At 37.9% G+C, this 25292-nt stretch overlaps 1 protein-coding gene across 1 annotated transcript in view; it reads left to right on the top strand.

Moving 5' to 3' along the window:
* TENM3 (teneurin transmembrane protein 3) overlaps positions 1–25292 on the top strand; it is a 2279939-nt gene that overhangs the window by 1359295 nt on the left and 895352 nt on the right. The window lies entirely within an intron of this gene.

The following is a 25292-nucleotide window of genomic DNA, read 5'->3' as shown; positions in this document are numbered from 1 at the left end:
CTTTGAAAACAGATGAGAAAAAAATATATAGACCCTTACTTTAGTTAAAAATTCATGTAAATTCACAAAGGAGTTCCAGTTCGCCTGGCAAATGACAAGCCCTTCTCCTTGTGACAAAATCAATAAAATCTACAAACCATATGTGCAGGGCTCCTCCTTTGACCAACTTCCAGTGCCAGACCCGGTGTCTCTAATAGAAGTCAGATCAGTTCTTCTGTTCCTGAAACATAACAGTCATGTTTTGGGTTTTATTTTTGGCTTATCATTCTGTTATTTGGCCCAAGTTCATTTGAGTATGTAATGAGAATAACTCATTGAGCTAATATATTATAAAATAGCCTTAGACTTGAAGCTAGAATTCTGGGGGAAATCCCAGGCATGAAAGTCTACCCCCGACCTCCACCACTCTGTCCATTTAGGGATAACTCAGCTCTACTTCGACTCCACATTCCCTGGAAGATTTATTCCCCGACCATCTGATTACAAGAATAGCACAATTTAGGATACTCTTCGGGAATGGAGATTGAAAAATCATTTAGAGGCAAGTATGATGAGTCAATCAATCATGTTACTTCTCACCAATTTTCTAAACCTAGCATCAATAAGAAGAAAGAAACTCAGTGAAAGTAATTCACAGGGACAAGTTAAAGAAAAAAGGAAGTTAAGGAGAATAGGTTAAAATAAGTAGTTCAGAAGACAGACAGAATGAACATGAATATATTTATTCATGTCTTCAAATGTTCATTTTGTCTGTCTTCAAATATCAGAAAAAAGTGATATTTGAAGTTAGAAAGAAAGGAGTTATATTTGTTGACCACATATTATGTACAAAGCATTATTCCAGGTCCTGAAATATATTTGAGATCTTGAAATTGATCTTTGTTTTTGACCCCCTTGGCTTATTTTGCTTTACTTTTATTAGCATTAGTAGCACATATTAAAACTGTCACAAGTCAATGAAATATGAGTGGGGCTGAGTATGTTTCCCGGAGACTTACAGAACTATGACAGAGACAATTCCAAAAACAAAAAATGCCAGATATTAACCCTTCGGTTGCCTGGGTTTTCTAACATTCACAGCCGAATGAAATGGTTGCAAAAATTGTAACAAGTAAGCTAAACAATGGATACATTTATCTCCTTACTGGGCATCTAGGCCGTAAAAATGGCCTACTTTTTAGTTTCAAACTTTTAATGACAGTTTTCTCAATTAGAATTATCTTCTGCATTATTCCTCACATTCATACAACTTCTGTGATTTTGTATATTTTTGATTGAGAGAAAAATATGCACACCGTTCAGAAAGTCAAACACTGCAGGGTGGAAATACTCGAGTGTAATTTCGAGTTAATTCTGGAAGGTCAAGGTTTTAGTAAAAAGAACATATGTTTTCAAGGGCTTCTGCAGTCCCCCCGTTGGCCTGCAGAGTTCGGCTGCGAGACCCTGGCTCTCCGGGCTGTGACTTCATTATGAGGAAAACCCTCTGTAGAGGGCATCTGCTCGACTCTACTAATACATTTTAAGGGAGATGCAGATCAAAATGAGAAGCAAATGGATTAATTATTCCTCTACACGGGAGCTGGGAATTCATTCATTACGTTTCTTCCTCATCACTTTGTGTACTCGTGGGCTTCTGCAGGAAGGAAATGTTAAATGAGAAATGAAAGGAGTGAGCCTTTATTTTCTCAGTGTTGGAACTGACATTTCAGTGTTCCAGAAGAGAGAACTGTTCTTAGCACTGGGGCCTGCACAGTCTGCCACATAGGCCCGCTTCTCAGAATTAGAGGGTGAAGACTGATATACAGGGGTGTCCATTCCCAAGTACATCATAGTTCAGCTGAGAAAACAAAAGAGCTGGGTTTTTAACCCTGACTTTGTCCCTCACTAGTTAGACTTCAGACACCGGGCATTGAAGACCTTCTTTATCAAATCAGAGGATAAAAACCAATTACTCCTAAGGTCTCCTCTAATTCTAAACTTTGTATTTCCATATAATTAATTCTAGGCTTTGACTGCTAGAAAGGGCTTCAGTAATAATTCCACAGTCCACTCATCTAGTTCAACACTTTCTTCTAAATTGGTCCAGTGGATTGAGTTTTGAACATTGGAAATGGGTGATGTAACCTGTAGTCACAAACATAGAAGTAATGACTTGTAATCATCAGATTAAGCTCTCAAGGTCTGATTAAGAGAAACAAGCCAACAGAGTAAGCAGTGATTTCAAAACAACCAGCAACGTCAAATTAGCAGCGGCCCCACCCTGGATAGAAAAATTTTTCAATTATAATTTTATTTTTTTAATATATAAATATTCCTGCAGATTGTCCGCATTCAAAGTAATGGCATGTTTTGTGTTTCATTTTGTTTTCAGAAGCAGTTGCGCTTATTAAATATTATCATTTTTTGCAATCAATCTTTTTTTTTTTTTTTTTTTTTTTTTGCTTCTTTAATAGCTGGTTTAGTTCATCTAACAATTCAAATGATGGGTAAAAAAGCTTATTTCTCTGACCAAATTGTAAACTCCCCAAGAGGAGAGACCAAGGAACTAATACCAAAGCATTGTGCTAAGAAGCTGTGTGGGTGCACACGTGTGTGTGTTTAGTCGAATTGAAGAGAGGTCCACCAACTCATTCAAATCACACATGCTAGCCATGCTTTACAAACTTAGTGAGGATACCCATAGTACTAGATACAATGTCACTGATCCAACTATTTTTATGTTGTTACGTATTTATAGCCCACCTCTTTTCACAAAGAATTGGAGGCAATATACAATTTTTTTTTTTTTCTTTGAGAAGGAATCTCACTCTGTTGCCTGGGCTGGAGTGCAGTGGCAAGATCTGGGCTCATTGCAAGCTCTGCCTCCTGGTTTACTTATGCCATTCTCCTGCCTCAGCCTCCTGAGTAGCTGGGGCTACAAGCACCCACCAAAACACCAGGCTAATTTTTTGTATTTTTAGTAGAGGTGGGGTTTCACTGTGTTAGCCAGGATGGTCTCGATCTCCTGACCTCGTGATCCGCCTGCCTCAGCCTCCCAAAGTGCTGGGATTCCAGGCGTGAGCCACCGCAATATACAATTTTTACATCCCACAGTGAAATAGGAGAATAGAAATATGCCAACCCTAAGATGAGTCTGGTTGCTGAACATCATGTTTTGTTTGAGCTTTCTGGTCGCCAGAAGAAAGAAATGGAAGCGTGTTCAGTTCAAGGTCCCCATTCATGAATGGGAGGCTGCATCCTGCTCCCTTGGGAAGTAACACGTCTTGATAAATACATTAAATAGTTGTGTTTCCCGGAAAAAACCCTGTGGAACAATTCTCATTATTTACACAGAGCTCTAGATGAAGTGATAGTTTTTTCATGGCATACTGATAAGTTTATCCGGCAATTGGACATCACATAGAACTTTCCATCCCAGATAACCAGTTTATGTGGCTAGCCTGGATAGTTCAAGATCTCCTGTCTTGAATATCTAGGAATAACGCATGCTAAACTGACTTGAATTACTAAGAATTTCCCCTTTATTTCTGAAATTTTTCTAACTTTAATTTTTATTAGAATAAATCTATATAATGTAAAATTTATTATTTTAACCATTTTAAGTATAAAATTCAGTGACATTAAGTACATTCACAATGTTGTGTAAATATCACCATTATTTCCTTAACATTTTCATCATCCCAGGTAGAAACTGTGCCCGTTAAACACTAACTTCCCATTCTCACTGTCCACAGCCCTGAGTAACCTCTATTCTACTTTCTGTCTCTGTGAATTTCTCTATTCTATGTACCTCATATAAAGTGGGATAATACAGTATTTGTCCTTTTGCGTCTGGCTTATTTAACAGCATAATGCTTTCAGGTTCATCCGTGTTGTAGCATGTATCAGAATTTTATCTCTTTCAATGGCTAGATAATATTCAATTTTATCCCTTTCTTTTGAAAAATATAATCTAATCTTTTCAGCCTTTAGATTTTTTCCCTGTTCCTTGAGTTGTCAAAATACTAGCAAAATAATCTAAAATAACATCTGCCTATCTCTTAAATAGTCCTACAATCAAACCATTGTCTCAGTTACTTTGCTGACCTCAAGGTTTTCCTTTAATACTATTCCTTTATCTATTATGGTTTGATTTGAGACTTTCATTGAAAGCAGTTTTCCCTATGGAAAATGTTTTCTTAATCTGTATAAAAATTTTTATAAAAATCTTATTGTTGTTTCTTCGTTTAACAAATTACAAACTTTCTAGATCTTGGTATCAAAGGGGCATCATGTGAAATATTTCTTAATTTTCTTCATTGATCAATATAATTGTCAAGTATTTTCACATTGCTTTTTGTATAATGTATAAGCATTACAAGTTGCATCTTTTTTCCCCTTGTCCTGAGCAGCTACTTGCTTCCTGAGAATGCCCACTAGCAATCATTGAAAACTTCTTGGTCAGTCCCACAGCCTAAGCAAAAACTCTACAAAGTTCAAAAACTTTGAAGAGATTCGTTTGTTTGTTTGTTTGTTTGTTTTGAGAGAGAGTCTAGTTCCATCACCAGGCTGGAGTGAAGTGACAGATGTCAGCTCACTGAAACCTCCCCCTCCCGGGTTCAAGCGATTCTCTTGCCTCAGTCTCCCGAGTGGCTGGGACTACAGGCATGCACCACCACACCCTGCTAATTTTTATACTTTCAGTAGAGACAAGGTTTCACCATGTTGGCCAGGATGGTTTTGATCTCTTGACCTCATGATCCACCCGCCTCGACCTCCCAAAGTGCTTGAATTACAGGCATAAACCATCACGCCTGGTTGAGATTCAAGATTTTAAGACCATTGACTAGAATTTAAACAACACAACCTCTACTTGAGCATGAAAAAAAATTACTCCCATAGCTACGTCTTCGTTTCATTTGACTCATATAAAAATAATGCATAGAGATCAAGATTTATATCAAATGACATCTTAAGATGAAACTATCAGTTCAAAAATTAAATATTTCAAAAATTAAATGCCACTTACGAGATACCTTTCTATTAGGTATACCTATATCTCATGACATGTTAACAAAATAATATGACGTATTTTCACTGGGCCATTCTTAGAGATAAAGCATTCAAAGAATAGACATAATTTTAAAAGCTAGTTCATCTTCTAAATGTGGATTTGAAAGTGCAGTCCCATACATGTGTTTTTAGGCAAGTCATCTCTTATATGAACATTTCAATAGGTAGATCAACCTGCTGGAAAAAGATCTGGTGGCATTTTCTCCTACAAGTTTTTTTGTTGTGGTTTGTCTTGTTTTTTGTTTGTTTGTTTGTTTGTTTGTTTGTTGAGACAGGGTCTCCTCCATCACTCAGGCTGGAGTGCAGTAGTGTGATCTCCACTCACTGCAACCTCCGCCTCCTGGGTTCAAACAATTCTCTCTCCTCAGCCTCCTGAGTAGCTGGGACTACAGGCGCGCACCACCATGCCCAGCTAACTTTTGTGTTTTCAGTAGACATGGGGTTTCACCATATTGGTCAGGCTGGTCTCGAATTCCCGACCTCAAGTAATCCGCCCACCTCAACCTCTGAAAGCGCTGGGATTACAGGCATGAGAGAGCCACTGTGCCCGGCCTCTACAACTTTTTCTTCATTAAGTTTTGCTAAAAATTTTGAAAGTAACTAGATATTAAATGAACTACAAATGTATTTTAGTTTTGAAGCAAACTTTTGAGATCAACATTGGTTCAATACATGAAAATCATTAATTAAATACGTTTAAATCACATGGATTCTTGGCATTTTCTCTGGATTCTCTATTTCACCCAGTGTTAATAATTTATATGTATTCTATATATCTAATTTATATATGATACAAATCAAGTATGTCATGCACATGCACTTAGTATTCAGCTATACATTACCATCCTTCAGAAAAATCTCTTAGGTTTGTTTCTAACTTCATATGCCTTCATTTCATATTCAAACTAAAACTTAAAAGTAATTTTAAAAATTTGGTTTAAAAATCTTACATCGTTACTGGTTTAATTTTGATATTACACCTTACTAATAAACTTTGGGTTAATGATCAGTTTTAATTCAGTTTAATTCAGTTTTAATTCAGTGATATTTCTAAATTGGGTAATGAATATCTGACATTATTCCTAGTGCCTGACACCTGCTTGAATGTCCTTTACCATGAGGAAAGTTTTCCATTGAGCCAACATAAATAAAATCTGGAAGCTGGAGAAAATAGCTACCTTGACGAAACTTGGCTCGTAAGAACCCAGCAAATACTTTAAATGCATTCCTGTTTTATTTCATGAGTTCTTCTACAGTGTACTTTAAAAAGTTTTTCTTCCTGCTCACCTTATTTCCCCTAAGTGCCAGTCTAACAGACCGATTATAATGGGCAGTTGAAACACTAGGGAAAAAATGTCCTTTCTGAACCCCAGATTCTAAGCTTTAGTTACTGGTCGGGTCTTCCCAAATTAAATGGCTACCTTTACATGTACTTGTGTGATTAAAAAAAAAAAAAATAGGATATTTTACAGCCAGAACTTAAACTTATAGTGTATGCATTAATAAGCAAATGTATTTACTGTACTGTTAATGTAAGCTTAATGATAGACTTGACAAAATACATTAGATTTATAATGACCATTTCCAATTTCTCTTTATTAGGAAATTAGTGATAGCATTAATCTATTAGTAGGTGGTTCCAGGACTATTCTGGTTCTCTTTTTTCCCATTTAGTTCTCTTCATTCTCTTTCTTTCTCCGTGCCTCTCTATGCAATCTTCACTGGAATGAATGTTCCCTTGAATCATGCTTTAAATCCTGGCTGCAACCGCAACTGCTTAACGTATTTCCAAGGGCAATTGCCTTCTCCCGACATTCTTCACTACAAAATTTTAAGTTCAGCGCTTCATCTCTGAGAACAGTGTCTCTCTTGTGCACACTCTCGGATCAGCCTCTCGGACTCCAGGATACACGGGATAATTTTATATGCCCTGGCTTTTTAAAGATGAGATGCAGCTTCAAAATGGGGAACCACCTAGAATAGCCTTTACGATACAAAAATCTTAAATTCAAATCACTCTTCCTCCTTTAAACTATCGAGCATATTCCCTCGATTAAAGGACCTCAAGGATTTAACTTTTAGCTATTTCATGCCTACAATATATGCACTATATATGTACACATGAAAAAAACGCAAGCAATAAAAATCATACACAATAATCCTAAACAGCTTCCCATATGAGGCTCAATTTTATTTTATTTTATTTTATTTTATTTTATTCAATTCTATTCTATTTTATTGTTTGATTTTTTGAAACAGAGTCTCGCTCTGTCGCCCGGGCTGGAGTGCGGTGGAGTGATCTCAGCTCACTGCAACCTCTGCCTCCCGGGTTTAAGCGATTCTCGTGCCTCAGCCCCACAAGTAGCTGGAATTACAGGTGCCCGCCACCACGCCAGGCTAATTTTTGTATTTTTAGTAGAGCTGGGGGTTTCTCCATGTTGGCCATGCTGGTCTTGAACTCTTGACCTCAAGTGATCCACCCGCTTCAGCCTCCCAAAGTGCTAGGTTTACAGGCATGAGCCACTGTGCCTGACCAAGCTCAATTTTAGTTTGTCATTTCCCAACCTGCACTCTGATAGACCCTAGGCTTGTAAGTAAATGTTTAAATAGCCCATGAAAAGAACAAATTCATATCAGATTAAATTCACTATCTGTATTAGTCAGCGTTTTCTAGAGAAACATAACCAATAGAAATATATGTATATATACACACATATATATATGCCTCTGTGTGTGTGTGTGTGTGTGTGTGTGGAGAGAGACAGAGAGACTTAGAGGAATAGGCTCATGTGATTACGGAGGCTGGGAAGTCCCACAGTCTGACATCTGCAAACTGGAGAAAGCAGGAAAGCCGGTGGTATGATTCAGTCTGAAGGCCTGGGGCCAGGGGTCCGTTGGAGGAGAGGGAACAGTGTAAGACACAGTTCTAGTCTGAAGGCCTGAGAACCAGGAATGCCGATGTCCGAGAGCAGGAGATGTGTGTTCTAGCTCAGACAGAAGAAAATTCACTTTTCCTCCACCTTTTTGTTCTATTTGGGCCCTCAAGAGATTAGTCGATGCCCACCCTCACTGGGGAGGGGATCTTCCTTTGTCAGTTCACCGATTCAAATGATCTCTTCCAGAAACACCCTCCCAGACATGCTGAGGATACTGTTTCACTAGCTGCCTGGGCATCCCTTAGCCCACTGAAGTTGACTGACACATTAAATTAACCATCACGCTACACTTAGGTGGTGATATGGTTTGCATATTTGTCCCCTCCAAATCTCACGTTGAAGCATAATGCCCAGTGTTGGAGGTGGGGCCCGGTGGGGGATACTGGATCACAGGGCGGATCCCTCATGAAGGGCTTAGCGCCATATCCTTGGTGATGCAGGCATTCATGTGGGATCCGGTTGTTTAAAAGTGTGTGGCACTCCCATTCCCAGCTATCTTGCTTCCACTCTCACCATGTGACATGCTGGCTCCCCATTCCCTTCTGCTATGATTTGAAGCTGCCTGAGGACCTCACCAGAAGCAGATGCTGGCACCACCCTGCCCATATAGCCTGCAGACCTGTAAGCAGAAATAAAACCCTTTTTCTTTATAAATTTCCCAGCCTCACATATTCCTTTACAGCAATGCAAGAACAGCCTAACACACACGGTACGCGTTTTGAGGCTGTTTTTGGCATACAATCAATACTATTCAATGGTCGTGGTAGTGGTGGTAGAGAAGAGGTGTGAACAATTTAATTGAATGGGCAATAATTATAAATTCTCAAATTAGTGAGGTTCTTCGTGACTGCTCTTGCTTTGAACAGCAAAGATACAGAAAACTATAATCCTTGGAACTGTGCCTTCCATTGTAATATTTTCTGGTTGCATTTTGGGAAGAGTGCGGAAATCCTAACTTCCTCCACTGTTGATGGAATCTATGCATATAAATGTTAAAACTATATCGCAGTATTAAATAATTTGCTTTTATTTTTCTTCTTCATTATTTTAATTAATTGGGATCTTCCTTATAAGCCAAAAATCTGAATTCCACTAGCTCTTAATGAATGATACAGAAAAATATAATTTCTCCGTGAACATTAGGTTGATTGGAAAATGTCATCCTCTGACCTACTCAGCCTTGCTAATCAAGAGAAGTCTTCAGAGGGACTAACAGTTAGATTAAGCAGGCTACAATCCATCAGCCACCCCCTTTATTTGTTTAAATTACAGTTTATGTCAGGTATGAGGTTCAGTGTATCTGAGGAAAGCCATGCCAACATGGTTGAGAGCGTATATAGTCATGTCTCTGGTAATTGGATAGTGCGCTGTTTCACCTTAAGCTGTTTTGAATTAATGCAAGACATCAGCCGCCAGCTTTAGGTGGTTTAATTATCAGAATTGTCACATTTTAGTTATCAGCCCAAGGGGTGCATACTGGGGTTGATTGTGAACATGTGGTACTACCTGATACAGGTTACCTGATGGCCAGATGTGGGTCACTTCAGGAACAGACTTAATTTAAAGGAGTACTGTCTTGATTCAGAAATATTTATAAATAGGAATCTGGCTTTCAAAGAAAAAAAAAAAGACTACTAAAATACAAAGCTGCTCAGCTGAAAGAAGAAAAAAATAGATCCCTTACTATCTTAGCTTTATATATAGGAATTATGCTACTATTAAAAGGTTTCTAAATGTCAATATTCATTGTGGGCTTTTAAAAAAATTTTTGCACTTAAGATTATTAAAATCAAGCAATTTATTCTAACGTGTTAGACTAAACTGCGCCCCCACTCTATTATTAGAATGAAATCACTTCTTATCAGAAGTGTCTATTATAAAGCAAGTAGAGTATAGTCTTGTTCATTATTTTTACTTAAAGGGGCCTCAAGCATTTATATGGAAAATCATTAGTGTCTGTAGGGTGGGTGAGGTTTTTGGCTCTGTGTGTTTAACTGCACTTTTACTGAAATATTTTAGTGGGTTGTTCAACTACAGAGCACAGCATCCCAATGACCATCACAGTGCCCTAAATTCTATTGTTTTCCTGGATGCTATTGCTTTCCTGAAGCATCAGTAAAAATAATGGAACTAATTCTTCTGAATCACTGCACTCTTATCCCAGTTCAGTTCTAATAGTATTGACTACGATCTAAGCATTTTTGCTTCACTCAACACAGCTCTTAAAGGGCTTTTCCTTTTGCAGGCATACTCTCTGTGGGTGGTCAATACCCTTATGAAATTGTCAGACTTGAAAGTAAGATGGATTGTTACTGGAACATTAAGTAGGACAGAGAGCAGATGAAATTTAAATACAAAGTTGCAGCTGTTCATAAGCTCAAAAACTTGAATTAGTTCAGCCGAACTGCTAAATTCCAATAAGAAACAAACTGAGGACTTAGCTACTTGTTCCCTAATAGGAGGAAAATGCATCTAAAATATACATTGAAGCCTTGTCATCTTAAGAAATCAACATTTGCACTAAATTATTCCCTCCCTGAACCACCCATTTAATATTTACAAATCCAGATGGTCTTTCCTACCACTGAGCACCTGCCATCTCTGCGGTTTTTGATACCACGATCCCCTGCTTCACAACCTCTTCCTTGGCTTCTCTTAGCCAGTCTAATACCTTTCTTATTTTCTCTTTCTTTCTCTCCTTTCTTGCTTCTATTTCTACCAGTTCTCTTCAGATCAAATTCTCAGACTTTCTACCCTTGCTCTATTTTTCTTTCTTTATCTGCTTCCTTAGATTGCTCATCTACTCTTGCCATGTCAACTATCACCTATGTGCTCATTATTAAACCTGCAGTTTCAGCCCATGCCTTTATCCTTCATTTATTTCCAGTTGTTCACAGAATATGTCCAATCAGGTGGTCATGTTTGTAAAGTCAAATCTAGTGTATGTGATGATCAAAAATGAATCCTTTGTCTAACTTTTTGTTATGATCTGAATGTGTTCCCACCAAAATTCAGGTGTTGCCAATGTGATAGTGTGTGGGAAAGGAGAGAGGTTGTTTAAGAGGTGATTAAGTCATTAAGCCATGAGGACTCCTTCCTCGTGTATAGGATTAGGTACCCTTCAAAAAGGACTTAACAGAGGAAATTCGACCTTCTTACCCTTTGGCATTCTGCCATGTGAGGACATAGCATTTGTCCAGGATAGACTGGACACTCACCAGACACCACACCTGCCAATGCCTTGATCTTGGACTTCCCAGCATCCAAAACTATGAAAAATAAATTCCTAGTCTTTGCAAATTGCATAGTTTGTGGGATTTTGTTGTTGCAGCCCAACACAGGCTAAGACACTTCCTATTTCAATGAATGTCTCCTATGTTACCTTGCTTCTATGAATTGCATATTTTGAAGTTAATTTTATTGCATCTCTCTCCCATCCCACACTCAGGTAGCCACTGAGTCCTAGTATACACGCTTCGCAAAGTTTCAGGTTTATTTCTCCTTCTCGTGTCATATTGTGGTTACTCTAATTTACCATCGTGACTTTACTTCTTATTTTAATAGTTAACTACCTAGTTTCTCAGTGTCACCATTTTATTTCATGGTGGTTATACAATAGAGTCATTTTCACTATGTATTCCATTTGTTAAAAATCTATATTCGCTTCTTTTGCATATTTGAATAAATTTCAAAGTTTCAACCCCACATTAAGGGTCCCTATGAACTAGTCCCAGTTTACTTTGTCGATCTTGGGACATTCTTGATGTATTCTAAGAGGAATGGTTTCTTGCCTCTGAGAGCACTCCTAGCCACCTTGGCCCCTCACATGCTCCTGTTCACTCCTAGTCTTGTCTCTCTCTTTTTCTGCTAAATCCTACACATCTTTAATACTCAGCTCAAAATTTTCCCTCTCCGATGAAGTCTGTCTGAATTAACATGAGCCCACGGTGGTTTTTCTCATGTTCTGAATGACCTCTGAATGGCACATACAGGCTGAAACTCTACATTATATAGGTTGCTTCCAAATTGTTTTCTAATTTATCATGAATATATGAATTTCCTCTCAAACAAGATTTAACATTCCAGAAGAGGAAGAACTGTGAATTGTACCATTTTAAACGTGTGAATTCTACCATTGAATTTAAAAATAACTATTCCTAGTTTCTGGGATGTTTCCCCAATTCAGTTATTTCTAATCCCTGTGTGAGTATCAGAGGAACTAGGTCTTTAATGGCATAATCAGATCCCGTGTCAAATAAATGACATTAAGAGTGTCATTAATATAATTCCGTATTCCCAGAGATGTTCTGGAAGGTTTATATGTATTCTCATTTATTATAAATACATTGAAGCATGCTTAAATGAAAAAGACTGAATAAAAATGAATTTAAATGACGAAAACGGTGTTCCATAAATGTAAGAATTAATGTCTACATTCTCATGTAACTTCAAGCAAAAATACAGAACAAGTGGGGTTCTACTGTCGAACCCACACTCTGAACTTGTTTTGCATTATTCCACCCACTAAAATTATAAACCTTTGGAATAGACCTGAACGTTAATTATTATAATGTTAAGGTTATGATAATATAGATAATAAATTAGAGTCATCTAAGACACATTTCAAAAATACAGAGGCAGGCATCTCTGCCTCCACTTTCCCCACCCTCCACCCCCCAACCATTTCTCTTAGGATGCATCCAGTATTTTGTGGTTTCCAAATTAGGTATCAATAAATGCAAAGATTTTTGCTTCTGCAATATCATCTGTGTAATATAAAATTCATTGACATTTATATTTGTGCTTTTATGAAACTACTAATCCCAAATGAAATGTTCTCGTGAATATGCAAGGAAAATGCTTTTGTTAGTATTTGGTCCTGTTTCTACATTTGATTTGTATTTGTTTTTTAAATGATTAATCAGAATAAGAGAGCACAGCTGTAGGTTAAAATGTTTTAGCAACACAAGACAGTCCCACACTATACAGAGCCATCCCGATATTTTACCAAAGCCTTTGAAATAATTTGTAATTTTTTCTATCCATTTAAAATATGTATATTTTAGAGAACTGTACACTTAGAAAAGCATTTTTATTGCTAATAAAACTACCAATAAACAAACATCAAACATAAGATGTTGTGTTTCATATGTAGGAGGGAAAAAACAGGCTTGATTAATCCTGTCTACATTTTTGAAAAGTTGAAAAAAAAAATTGAGTTCTAGCAGGTAAAAAGAAAACACAGTTTTGAAACTAAACACCTGCAAAGAGAATGTCACCAACTATGAGTTTCTTATGTTTTTGGATAAGGAGCTGGTCTTAGTTAATAGGATATGAGGCAACGATGACGTTACTAATTTCAGAGTTCCTAAACAGTAACACTATGCTTTAACTTAAGCCTATGATCTGGTCATCATTACCAGTAATAATGTAATGAGTAACGGCACTTTCTACCGTAATTACATGAGGGCTAGGGAGAAAAGTAAGAGCGTGAAGGTCACTCTAATTCTCTCGAACCTTGTGCCATGGAGACCTACCTGTGATGCTCAGACTTCCCACAGAGATAGTCTCATTTACAGGCCTGGCATGACTGGCTTCACCAAAATCGTTCTCCATTATTTGTTGGCAGCTGATAAACCTATCAAAAGGTAACCAATAAGTAAGAACTTATTTGAAGAGTGACATTATCTTACTACTGTCAGGGAGTATGAGCAAAACAGCCAACAGTTTATCGTATTTACAAAGAGAAGAAGTGATTGGAAGTAGAACTTTTTCTTTTTTTAAGGTCAGAATCCTTCATCCAAAGCTGCAGAAGATTTGATGTCTTGTAAATGGTCAATTTTATCTGAGATCTGGTTAGGGGCTTTGCCAAGTCAACGGTGTCCAAGTCAGCGGCAGAAAAAAAAAAGGGAAATTAGAACTTTCTCCAGCTTACGATAGAATGATATGTCAGAATTCACGGATGCCACAGAGTAGGTGTCTGAGCGTGATTTGTATCCAGTTATGGCTGTCACTGGTTGTAATGCATGCATATTTATGCACACAGTGTGCAAACAAGGGCTAATGTTTATAAACATGAGAAATATTAGAAAATTCATTAATTAGGGTCATTTGTACAATTCCATTGTCAACTTTAATCACTTGTTTCGATTGATGTCTCCTTTGGAAAGTCAATCCGCCATAGTTATTTATTTATTCAGCAAGAATATTGTGTAGGGCTATCTTCTGCTTGACCTATAATGTTATTTCTAATAACATTCATTCATTTCATTCTAATAAGCAGAAGGTTAAGTTTAACACATTAACATATGCAGTTAAATTAATAAATACATATTAACTGTTGGATTTCATCCCCGTCAGTGGAAATAATGTGTTTGTATTGTGTAAGTATGTGTCTGTTGACTAATTTTTATCTTTTAGCGAGGCCCTAAACAAAATCAGTATTTTTGGCAAATTGAAACATCTATAAAGGCTTAGGTCATTCCATGAGGCAAATAATAAGTTTCCTTCTGAATCAAACTATATAAGAGATCCTAATTAACTTATCATTAGCTATTCCATTAATAAACATTATCTCAGCACACACGGTTACACAGAAGATCTAAGCACCCTCATTCAGTACACACTCACTCTCCTAGTCCCCCAGTTTTTCCATCTTTCCATCTTTTCTATACAACTTTCTATCTGGCTGATTTTTTTTTTTTTTTTTTTTTTTGGAGACAGGATCTTGCTCTGTTGCCCAGACTGGAGGGCAGTAGTACAGTCATAGCTCACTGAAGTCTTGAACTCCCAGGCTCAAACAAACAGTCCTCTCTTCTCAGCCTCTTGAGTAGCTGGGACTACAGGCATGCCACCACGACATCCAGCTAATTTTTAAAATTTTTATAGAGACAAGGTCTCACTATGTTGCCAGAGGGGTCTCAAATGACTCCTGGCCTCAAGTGATCCTCCTGCCTTAGCCGTCCAAAGTGCCGGGATTACAGGTGTGAGCTATTGTACCCAGCCTGATTGTATTCTTTATATAAACCTTTCCGCTGCACCATGCCTGCCTCAAAGTTTATTTTAATTGTGTCTCCATTGGCAAGAGTCTGTTACATACCCAAGCTTTCTGTGACTGTTTAAATGTAGTTGTTTTTCTTCATAGAACAGACTCACTTCCTGACATTCCCACTGCTAATTTGCTTTCTCTACTGTTATTCCTACTGTGTCTAAAACGTAAGCACTCTGTTTAAAGAGCATAACCTTTAATAGGCTTTCCTCCCCACTCCACTTACTGTCAGGTTCTGAATCAAGGGAAAGTGGGTATCCATGGAAGAGAGCAGGCCTTGGGCTTAGGGACAGTGGGTGAGTGATTTGTTGGGAAGCGAATGAATAAATAGTCTTTTTCCCCCAATCTAAAAACTAGATAATTTGTTCAAGATTTTTTTTTCATTTCTATAAAAATGACCTTAAGTAAGTCACTTAATCCTTCTAGACCTCCATTCTGTTGCCTATGAAATGAAAGTGTTCAATAAGCTCATCATGATGGTCCCTTTTAAAATTAAAATTTGTGATTCTGAGATACCATGCAAGGGACTTTTAAAAGAACTGAAAAGTTTTACTGAAGTTAAGAACAATGTTCTCAAAGACATCCTGGTATTTCTTGTAATTAAAATTTAGCGTTTGCTCTTCATCCTGAAAGGTGACAGCACCAGCTTTCCCCAGATGCATCTCAAAGCCAGGTGGGAAAATAGTAAGAGTGAACCATCCAAAGCCATGGTACACGCTAAATGCACACACATGAGAAATGAGGATTCTCACAAAAAGTGGAGGCATGCATTGACCACTGGGGTGTATTTGATGAGAGTGGAAGACCAGGGCTTCTGACCTCCAGCTCCCTTCTCTTCACTGACACAGCAGTGGGCTTGGGTGTTCCGAAGGAACGCTGTCTCTCAGTAGACACCAGCTTACCAGGCCCTCAGCCAGCCCCACCCAGATGCTCCAGCTGTTCCTCCTCCACACAGCTGGGCTCTGACTCATCCCAGGAGGCCTTGCCTGGTAGAAAGAATCTGCAGCATCACAGACCTCTTACAGGGTGAGAGCCCAGTTTAAACCCCAAAATATGTCTCCACACTGGGGGAGACCTTCTTCCTGGAAGTCACCTTTCAGAAACTGAAATTCTGTTGCCCACCTTGTGCAGCCTTTGTTACCCATCCTAGCCCTGGAAAAGAACTCCTTCTCTTCACCCTGACATTCCCTTCCTGAAAAGGTTCGATTCCTCCATAGGGATTCACTTTAGCCCAATTGTTCCTTCTTCCCTTCAACTTACCAGCTCCCAAACTGGCTATTTTTCACTAGTTCTACCCCCGGATCTGTAGCCTAGCATTTCAAACAAATTATTCAGCACATGAATTCAGCATTTCAAACAAATTATTTTGGCACAAATGAAGGGGTTAGTGGAATGGGTCTTATTGGTATCTTCCAGTATTCAGCCCATTTTTTATCCATAGCTCATTGATTTCAGCTTTGACGCAGATATAAAGACATACTAAAGAGCGTGAAATGTGTTATTAGTCAAAAGAAGAGCTCCTCCATCATTCTTCTTGGCTAAGTGTATCCAGGAATACGTTTACAAGTGACTATCCAATTCGTCTCTTCTGAACTAATTTCATACTAACTAAAAGGTAAAACATTGTTCCATTTTTAAACTTGGCATTCTTATGATACTGACTTTACGTTAAAATTTAGAAGCATCTTAGTTTTCTTACAGCTTTGCAAGAATAAGATTCATAACTTTGATCAAAGTTTTTGATTCAAAAACCTTATCATCTGCATCTAAATCTGAAAGTTAGAGATCACTGGAAATACTGAACTTTATCTTCTTCAATTTCAAGTGTTTGAGGAAACACTATTGGGCAAGGACAGTTTTTATGCTGGCCAATGATAGTGACACACTTGTGTAAACAATGTATTAACTGTATTAATGTTGGCATCTTCTAATGCCTTCAGCGTTATGTGATCAATAAATTTATTCATTCTTTCTTCCCCTTCTTTTCTTTTCTTATTCTAAACTTATGTGGTCATGCTTCCATCAGAAATTGGCTTAAAAGACTTGCTCTGCCCTTATTCACTCATTAAATATCAAAATCCTCACCAAAACTGCAGTCGCATTAGAGCAATGTTAAGAGCCATATGACTCACCAACAATTCTATTTCCCTATTTCTCTAACGACTGCAGTCAGTGACGTAGGTGCCATTAGAAATTCTCTCTTCATCTGCTGTAGGCTGATACGATCAAGTAAAGCAGCTTTATTCACTTCATGCAATCCAACTTCATTGAAAAGAGAAAATGGAAAAGGATCAGTTCATACTAAAAATACTTCAGAGGTACTTCATCGCTTGTTTTTAAATAAAATCTTTGAAAAAAGCAGTAGTAGGTGAGTCAGCACATCTGTAGCTACACACACACACACACACACACACACACACACACACACACCCCTTTGTGATATTTCTGTCAACGGATAATAGTTACCCAATTCCAGTGTTTTATTCTAGGTTTTTTTACTGTTTTGTTCTACATTTTTACTCATCTCTTCTATATTTATATCTAAAGCCTGTTGATGGTTTATTTTTTCCATTGATTACACTTCCTTGACCGGGCATGGTGGCTCAAGCCTGTAATCCCAGCACTTTGGGAGGCCGAGGCGAGGGGATCACGAGGTCAGGAGATCGAGACCATCCTGGCTAACACGATGAAACCCCGTCTCTACTAAAAATACAAAACATTAGCCGGGCGTGGTGGCGGCGCCTGTAGTCCCAGCTACTCGGGAGGCTGAGGCGGGAGAATGGCGGGAACCCGGGAGGCGGAGCTTGCAGTGAGTGGAGATCGCGCCACCGCACTCCAGCCTGGGCGACAGAGCCAGACTCCGTCTCAAAAAAAAAAAAAACTTCCTCTGATTATTAACATAAAGGAAAGGAAAGTGAAGGTGGTCTAAGATCCATCAACTTTGCTTATTCACATTTTCATGATCTGTAAAATATTCTCTGGTCCCACTGAAGTGTATATTGCTATATGTTCCAATCAGCAAACTTGAACTTCCCCAACTCATTAAGCTTCCTGGCATTCATCTTTCTGAATTAAGATGTTTGAAGGTTTTCATATAACCGATTACTCTTTAGACCAGACCCCTTTCTAAATTTCTGTTGGGAAAATATTCTTTGTGGTAAATACTTCCTGTAATATTTTTCATCTGTCATGTGTATGTGATTCCAAGGCCCCAAACTTTCTGCTTGTAATAATATTTCAAAATTTTTATCATTAAATGCATTTTATTCACTATTTTTGAACATAAGTGGTGTTTTTAAGATATTGTAATTACATCTTTTGTTGTTTACTGATTCTAAAAAAGAACATTCTGCTGAAATGATGAAGCAGTTGCTAAATTATAGGTAGTCTTTAATGTATTATTTAAATTATTATTTAACAATTTGTAATAAAAACAACAATTTTACATTACCATATTATTCATTGTAATAGAGATTTTCATTTTCTACATTCTAAAATACTTATACTGAATGTTTTCAAATATTTAATCTAAAACTAATACCAATAATTTGGGCTAATGTTTTTTTCCAGAGAAAATAAGTAAAAATCATGTGATTTTTTATGTCACTTTTAATACTGTCTCTCTGCATCTCTTAACAGTTTTTGAATATTTTGAACTGAAAGTACTAGATTAATTAGAAGACTAGTTCTAGGTTCACATGTTATCTCAGAAGTTAAAAGTAAAAAATCTTGAGGCATATATTGTCTTTTTATCCTTAAGACTTATGTAAAATAATTTAATTTTGTTTTTATTTGCTTATAAATTTAAAAATTAAGGAATATGTAAAAACTGCAAGATTTAGAGAAGCATAGAAAGAAAATTACTTGATACAGTATTTACAAAAATGTGAAAGAAAACCAACAACAATTTTTAAACCAATTTTACCCAATTCTTTGTGTGGATTTTTTTTGTTTTGTTTTGTTGTTTTGTTTTTTGGTTTTTGTTTTATTTTGTTTTTGGCTTTTGGTTTATCTTGAGACAGAGTCTTGCTCTGTCACCAGGCTGGAGCGCAGTGGCACGATCTCAGCTCACTGCAACCTCCACCTCCCAGGTTCAAGCCTCCTGCCTCAGTCTCCTGAGGAGCTGGGACTACAGGCGTGCACCACCACACCCAGCTAATTTTTGTATTTTTAGTAGAGACGGGGTTTCACCACGTTTGCCAGGATGGTCTTGATCTCTTGACCTCGTGATCCTCCTGCCTCAGCCTCCCAAATTGATGGGATTACAGGCTATGTTTTTTGTACAGGATCCTAACAGTATTTTTATCAACTACATTGAATATTTTATTCTTGAAGTAAACCTAATTTTTTCCCACTGACCTTTTTTCTTGATTTTTAAAAATTTTAGGACAAATTTTTTAACCTTTCATTTTATATTGGTTGTAGTATTTATTGCTGTAATTAATTTAGCAGAGAGATGTTCTCACACACTCATAAATTCATGAAAATAACAACTTCCATGGTGAAATTGTTCACACTTCATCACAGCCCAAATATGAGTTTATCTTCAAAATTTGAGGAGGATCTTAAATCTTCATTGATTTATGAGACCATTTTAAAGGCATCCTGATTGCCAATGCCAAAAATATTTTGGCTTCTTAGATTAATTTAGATTCAAAAATAGCTTAACTTGCTCTTCAAATTTAGTGGAAAAACTTTTTCCATTAAGAGTTTTAATTAACTAAAAATATGCCATTTTTCATCACTTTACCTGGTTATCATCATTCAAAATTTCACAAAAACTTAAAGGAAAGTAAATAAATTTTGGCTCAAGATGTATTCAAATATTATTAGTTGAAAATCAGTATATTCTTTCACATATCATATATAAATATGATCCAATACCAAACATTCAGCAGTTCCAATACGTGTATTCGTTGTTTGTTTCCCATTTAAGATATGCCTATATATATCTCCAGTTCACAACAGACAAATCCAGAGATTTAGAATTTCAGTCTCGACTTGAAACTGACCCTCTTGCAATATACTCTTGAAGTCTCCAAGCCCCTTGAGTCCTCTTTTTCCTTCAGTGCAATTCAATAAATTCAATTCCACAAGCATTAATTGGGCCTCTGCTCTGTGTAAAGCACTCAGTGTGAAGTACAACAAAGAACAGGCTTCTGTCTTTCTCCTTCGTGATTTCACCACAGGAGAGACCTGCTCTCTTCCTTTCCCCTGGAGCACCAGAGCTGCCAGTAGTATCATTGAGAACAGAATTATAACATCTGGATATTGCTAGTTTCTTTATTCTCTCTCAAGTGGCAAATCAGCTCACTGAGAGGCACCTATTTCTGCCTGAGTTTTTGTGCACCTGCCCACGTATGTACACACTCCCATTTCCATCATTTTCTCCAAGGCGCGTAGACTTTCATATTTTTAACTTTCTTTCAGATGGGAGCCCAATTTTGAGGCACAGAGAGGAAACCAATGATGCTGACTTGCAGCAAACCTTCTCAATGATCAAGGGACAGGAAGAATTTGACACTAAGCTTCCTCCCCAAAATCATAGCCCTTCTGTAACTAAGAAACTTCTAATGGTGCGAGGGGTCCCACATGTATTCTACCTCTGTACCAAAAAAAATATATATGAACCTGTCTGTCATGATGAATCAAAACTACTGGATGGAGTCACATGGCCAAAGTTACCTGGTGAGGTCACTCATGGAGTGACCATATCCACGATTCATGCCACCCTAGTAAGGATCTTGAAATAAATTTTACAATTCCTCTGCCACAAGGGAAAAACCCAACCAAAACCAAGCCTCTAGCCTGTCCCCTGGGACTATGCAGAATGGGATCCACCTTTGAGGCTAAATTCAATATTTGATCTCCCAAATGAAAGGAGAAGGCATCAGTGTTGGCCAAAACAGTTATTTAGATGAGCCTCTGATCCTGCCTACAAGAATTATTTTAGAGATTTCCAATGGAAATTACCCAATATGTCATAAGAGTCTATGAGCTTTATGATCTTTCTTCCATGGCATGTGCTCTATAATATTTGCAGATATTTACTGAAAATACTCACAGCTGAAAGCCCCTAACACACCCCTCACATCAGCACACACATTTCTACTTTCTTTCCAGCTGCCCGCTATATTTAAAATCATAGAATTTCACCGCGATGTTTTCCCACTTTTGGATCTTGTTTAGTGTAAAGTTATGAATTAAAATATAAAATACCAGCAAAAATACTGGGTATATCAGAGTTTTCAAATTATTATTATAAAGTAAATTTTTATGTTTTTATCAAGTTTTCACATCCTTCATTCCCCCCAAAAAAACTGCAAAAGGATTATTTAGCAAATTATTTTCCCCTGCTTCTGTAATGGGAATTTTCACTCCTATGACTTAGATAATATGTAACAAAGAAGCACATTACAGTACTGGATAGTGTAATCAAATTAGAGCCATATGATGCCAGACAGAAACGTATGGCTTTGCATAAAAATCTGGAAGTCCATATGTTCTCGATAAAGAGGTAAATGCATGTGCATGTGAGCGCGCACACACACACACACACACACACTTCTATAAAATTTGGAGATAGGTATTTTTTATATCTTAAAAGAGCCAAAAAACCCTATTAAAAGAGCAGAAAATTTGTTTAAGTTCCTTGTAGATTCTGGATATCAGACCTTTGTCAGATAGGGAGATTGCAAAAATGTTCTCCTGTTCTGTAGGTTGCCTGTTCACTCTGATGGTAGTTTCTTTTGCTGTGCAGAAGCTCTTTAGTTTAATTAGATCCCATTTGTCAATTTTGGCTTTTGTTGCAATTGCTTTTGGTGTTTTAGTCACAAAGTCTTTGCCCCAAAGTATTATAAATCATTCTACTATAAAGACACATGCGCACGTATGTTTACTGCGGCACTATTCACAATGGCAAAGACTTGGAACCAACCCAAATGCCCATCAATGATAGAATGGATAAAGAAAATGTGGCTCATATACACCATGGAATACTATGCAGCCATGAAAAAGAATGAATTCATGTCCTTTGCAGGGACATGGATGAAGATGGAAGCCATCATACTCAGTAAACTAACACAGGAACAGAAAACCAAACACCACATGTTCTCACTCGTAAGTGGAAGTTGAACAATGAGAACACAGAGAGGGGAACATTACATACCAGGGCCTGTCAGGGGGTGGGGGGCAAGGGGAGGGGGAGCATTAGGACAAATACCTATTGCATGTGGGGCTTAAAACCTAGATGATGGGTTGATAGGTGCAGCAAACCACTAAGGCACATATATATCTGTGTAACAAACCTGCACATTCCCCACATGTATCCCAGAACTTAAAGTAAAATAAAATTTCAGAAAGAGCAGAACATGATCCCCAAATGTAGTCATAAACACTCAGTTCCCATTGGTGCCTTGGTTTCTGAGACAAAGGACCATCAATGTTATCCAAACACACACATTTAGATATCCAAAGCATGTGCTCTTGGAGAAGCGGAAGTTTTTTTCACATGATACTGAGTGATGAGGTGAAGATTAACTGAAAGTAACATTTGTTGTAGAATATTTAAGAACATTGTGTTTTACAATCGGTATTGATTTCAGCATCACCTGTATGAATATAACTTTTTAATTTTAAGTTTGGGGAAAAGCACTTCTATTCTTTCACAGTTTGGTTGCTTTATCCCATGAGTGGTTTCCTACTGAGGAAAACAGAAGGCCTTAATTTAGTCAGCAAATAGTCATTGGATGTCCCACCTAGTACTACAGATCCTATTTACCACACTCTCTTAAGGAAGCATCTATATTGCTTTAGGATCTACTTACTTTCTGATTCAAAAAAAAAAAACCCAAAAAACAAAACTCAATTTCTGAATTAGTTTTTATGTGTGTATATATATTTGCTATAGATTGTTCAACTCTTCCACCAATTTGAAGAAAAAAACAACCTTGGAGGAAAGAACATTTACCTTCTCACTCTACAGTTAAACAGTGTCCAGAATTGTATTATGCATACAAAAGGTGCTCTGTAAAAGTCTGCATTTCTAAGAAACAAGTTCAACAGCTGATGCTTGTGACTGTTCCTGTCCCCTCCTTTTCTCGCCTAGAGATAGGAATGACTGGTAACAATTCCAACTTCATTAGGCGATACTCACCTCTGGCCCAGCCTGTCATCTCTCCAACGGAACACATCATCCCTAATCAACTCAAACCAATTACTGTGTGACTTAGGGTAATTAACCTCCCTGTGTCTCAGTCTCAGCTTCTGCAAAGTGCAGGACTTGCAAAATATTGCTGCTAAGGTTCTTCCATACCTAAAACACCTTTGGTCTAAAAATACATCACCTTGGGGAGCAAGCTTCCTTCCGTGCAAGTCAAGATTTGAATGCAACCTGGGGCCCTGCGGAGGGCCCCTCCTGGTTCTACCCCTAATGTGCTGGCTATACCTTCTCTTCTGACTGATGCATCCTCATTCTGGGCCTGACCACTATGTGTGTTACCCAGGGCTCAATCCTCCTGCCTCTTCTTTTTTGTTCTACACTCGAGTCCTTGATGAGTTCCATGGTTTTAGATGTTGTCTCTACAAAACAGTGATTTCCATTTATATCTCTAGCGCCAGCCTCTCCCTTGAACTCCAGATATGTATATAACTGTCCATTCAACATCTCCTCTTGGATGTTCTTTGGGCATCTAAAACTCAAATTGAAAACTGAGCTCTTCATATCCACTTCCATATTTACTGCAAAAACTGTTAATACTCTTAGTATCAAGATCTCTTCCGAAGCCTGCAGCCCCAGAGCGTCCCCACGATCTGACTGTTTCACATCCTCCATCGCCACCACCTTTGGATGCAATCCACTATCTTTCCTCACATGATCTACGGAGGATCTAACACCCTCCTGACTCTCTCCTGCTTCTTCTCTTTCTTCCCCAGAGCCTATGACCCACCTAGCAGCCTTTTAGAACTAAGCGGATCATGTAACTTACATGATTAAAATATTCTAAGGATAAACACTTGAGGCGATAGATGCCCCAGTCACTCTGATTTGATCATTATCCATTGTATGCCTGTATCAAAACATCACATGTACCCCATAAGTATATAAAACTAGTATGTGCCCATGCTAATTAAAAATAAAAAAGTCCAAAAACCGATTCCAAGATTTTCTGATCACAATTAAAGTGTTTATGTATGGCCTACAAGGCCTAAAGGGATGTGACCCCTGGAAAACTCTCAAGTCTCTGTCACTCGCTCACTGGTCTCTTTGTCACTGTTCACAACACTCTGTCCTGGCTGCCAGCCATGTCCCTCCCTCAAACGCTCCATGATTCTCTCCTTCACTGCATCCAGGTCCCTGCTGGAGAACCATCTCTTTGTTCCAGGCCATATAAGATAGTGATATGGTTTGGCTCTGTGTCCCCACCCAAATCTCATCTTGCAGCTCCCATATTCCCACGACGTGGGAGGGACCACGTGGGAGATGACTGAATTGCGGAGGGGGTGGGTCTTTTCCCATGCTGTTCTCGTGACAGTGAATGGGTCTCACAAACTCTGATAGTTTTAAAAATGGGGTTTCCCTGCACAAGCTCTCTTTGCCTGCTGCCATCCATGTAAGATGTGACTTGCTCTTCCCTTGCCTTCTGCCTTGATTGTGAGGCCTCCCCAGCCGCATGGAACTGTAAGTCCAAAAAATCTCTTTCTTTTGTAAATTGCCCAGTCTCAGGTATGTCTTTATCAGCAGCATGAAAACGGACTAATACAGATAGTACATGCTCCTGTGTTTTCTCTATTCTTCTGCCTTGGCTTATTTTTTAGAGCACATATTGTTCCTGGCATAATTATGCATATTTCAGTATGTATTTGTTATCTCCTTCACTTACTGGTGGTAAGCCTTCATCAGATCAGGGACTAGATTTGCTTTGTTTACAATATAGATACCAAGTATCTACAACAGTGCCAGACACATAGTAGGCATCTAATAAATATGTATTAGACCCAGACTCTCAGTCTTGATTCATGAGTTCCAGCTGCTGGGCAAATATAACTTGAGCTGCTGAGGTGATCCCATGGAAGAGCTGAGTTCTAAAGGATTTCCTAATGTCATACATTATAGAGATAGTAACAACACCTACCCACTATGTGGCAGATAATGAGCTCAGCTTTTTTTTTCCTGGCTCTTTTGAAGATGTTTTCTTTTACATGAACTACTATGAAAGAAAAAATTAAATAACACATAGAAATGTTTAATATGTTTT

Source organism: Macaca thibetana, chromosome 5, assembly GCF_024542745.1.
Source record: "Macaca thibetana thibetana isolate TM-01 chromosome 5, ASM2454274v1, whole genome shotgun sequence".
Lineage (NCBI taxonomy): Eukaryota > Metazoa > Chordata > Mammalia > Primates > Cercopithecidae > Macaca > Macaca thibetana.
This window is presented reverse-complemented; position numbering and strand designations above follow the sequence as displayed.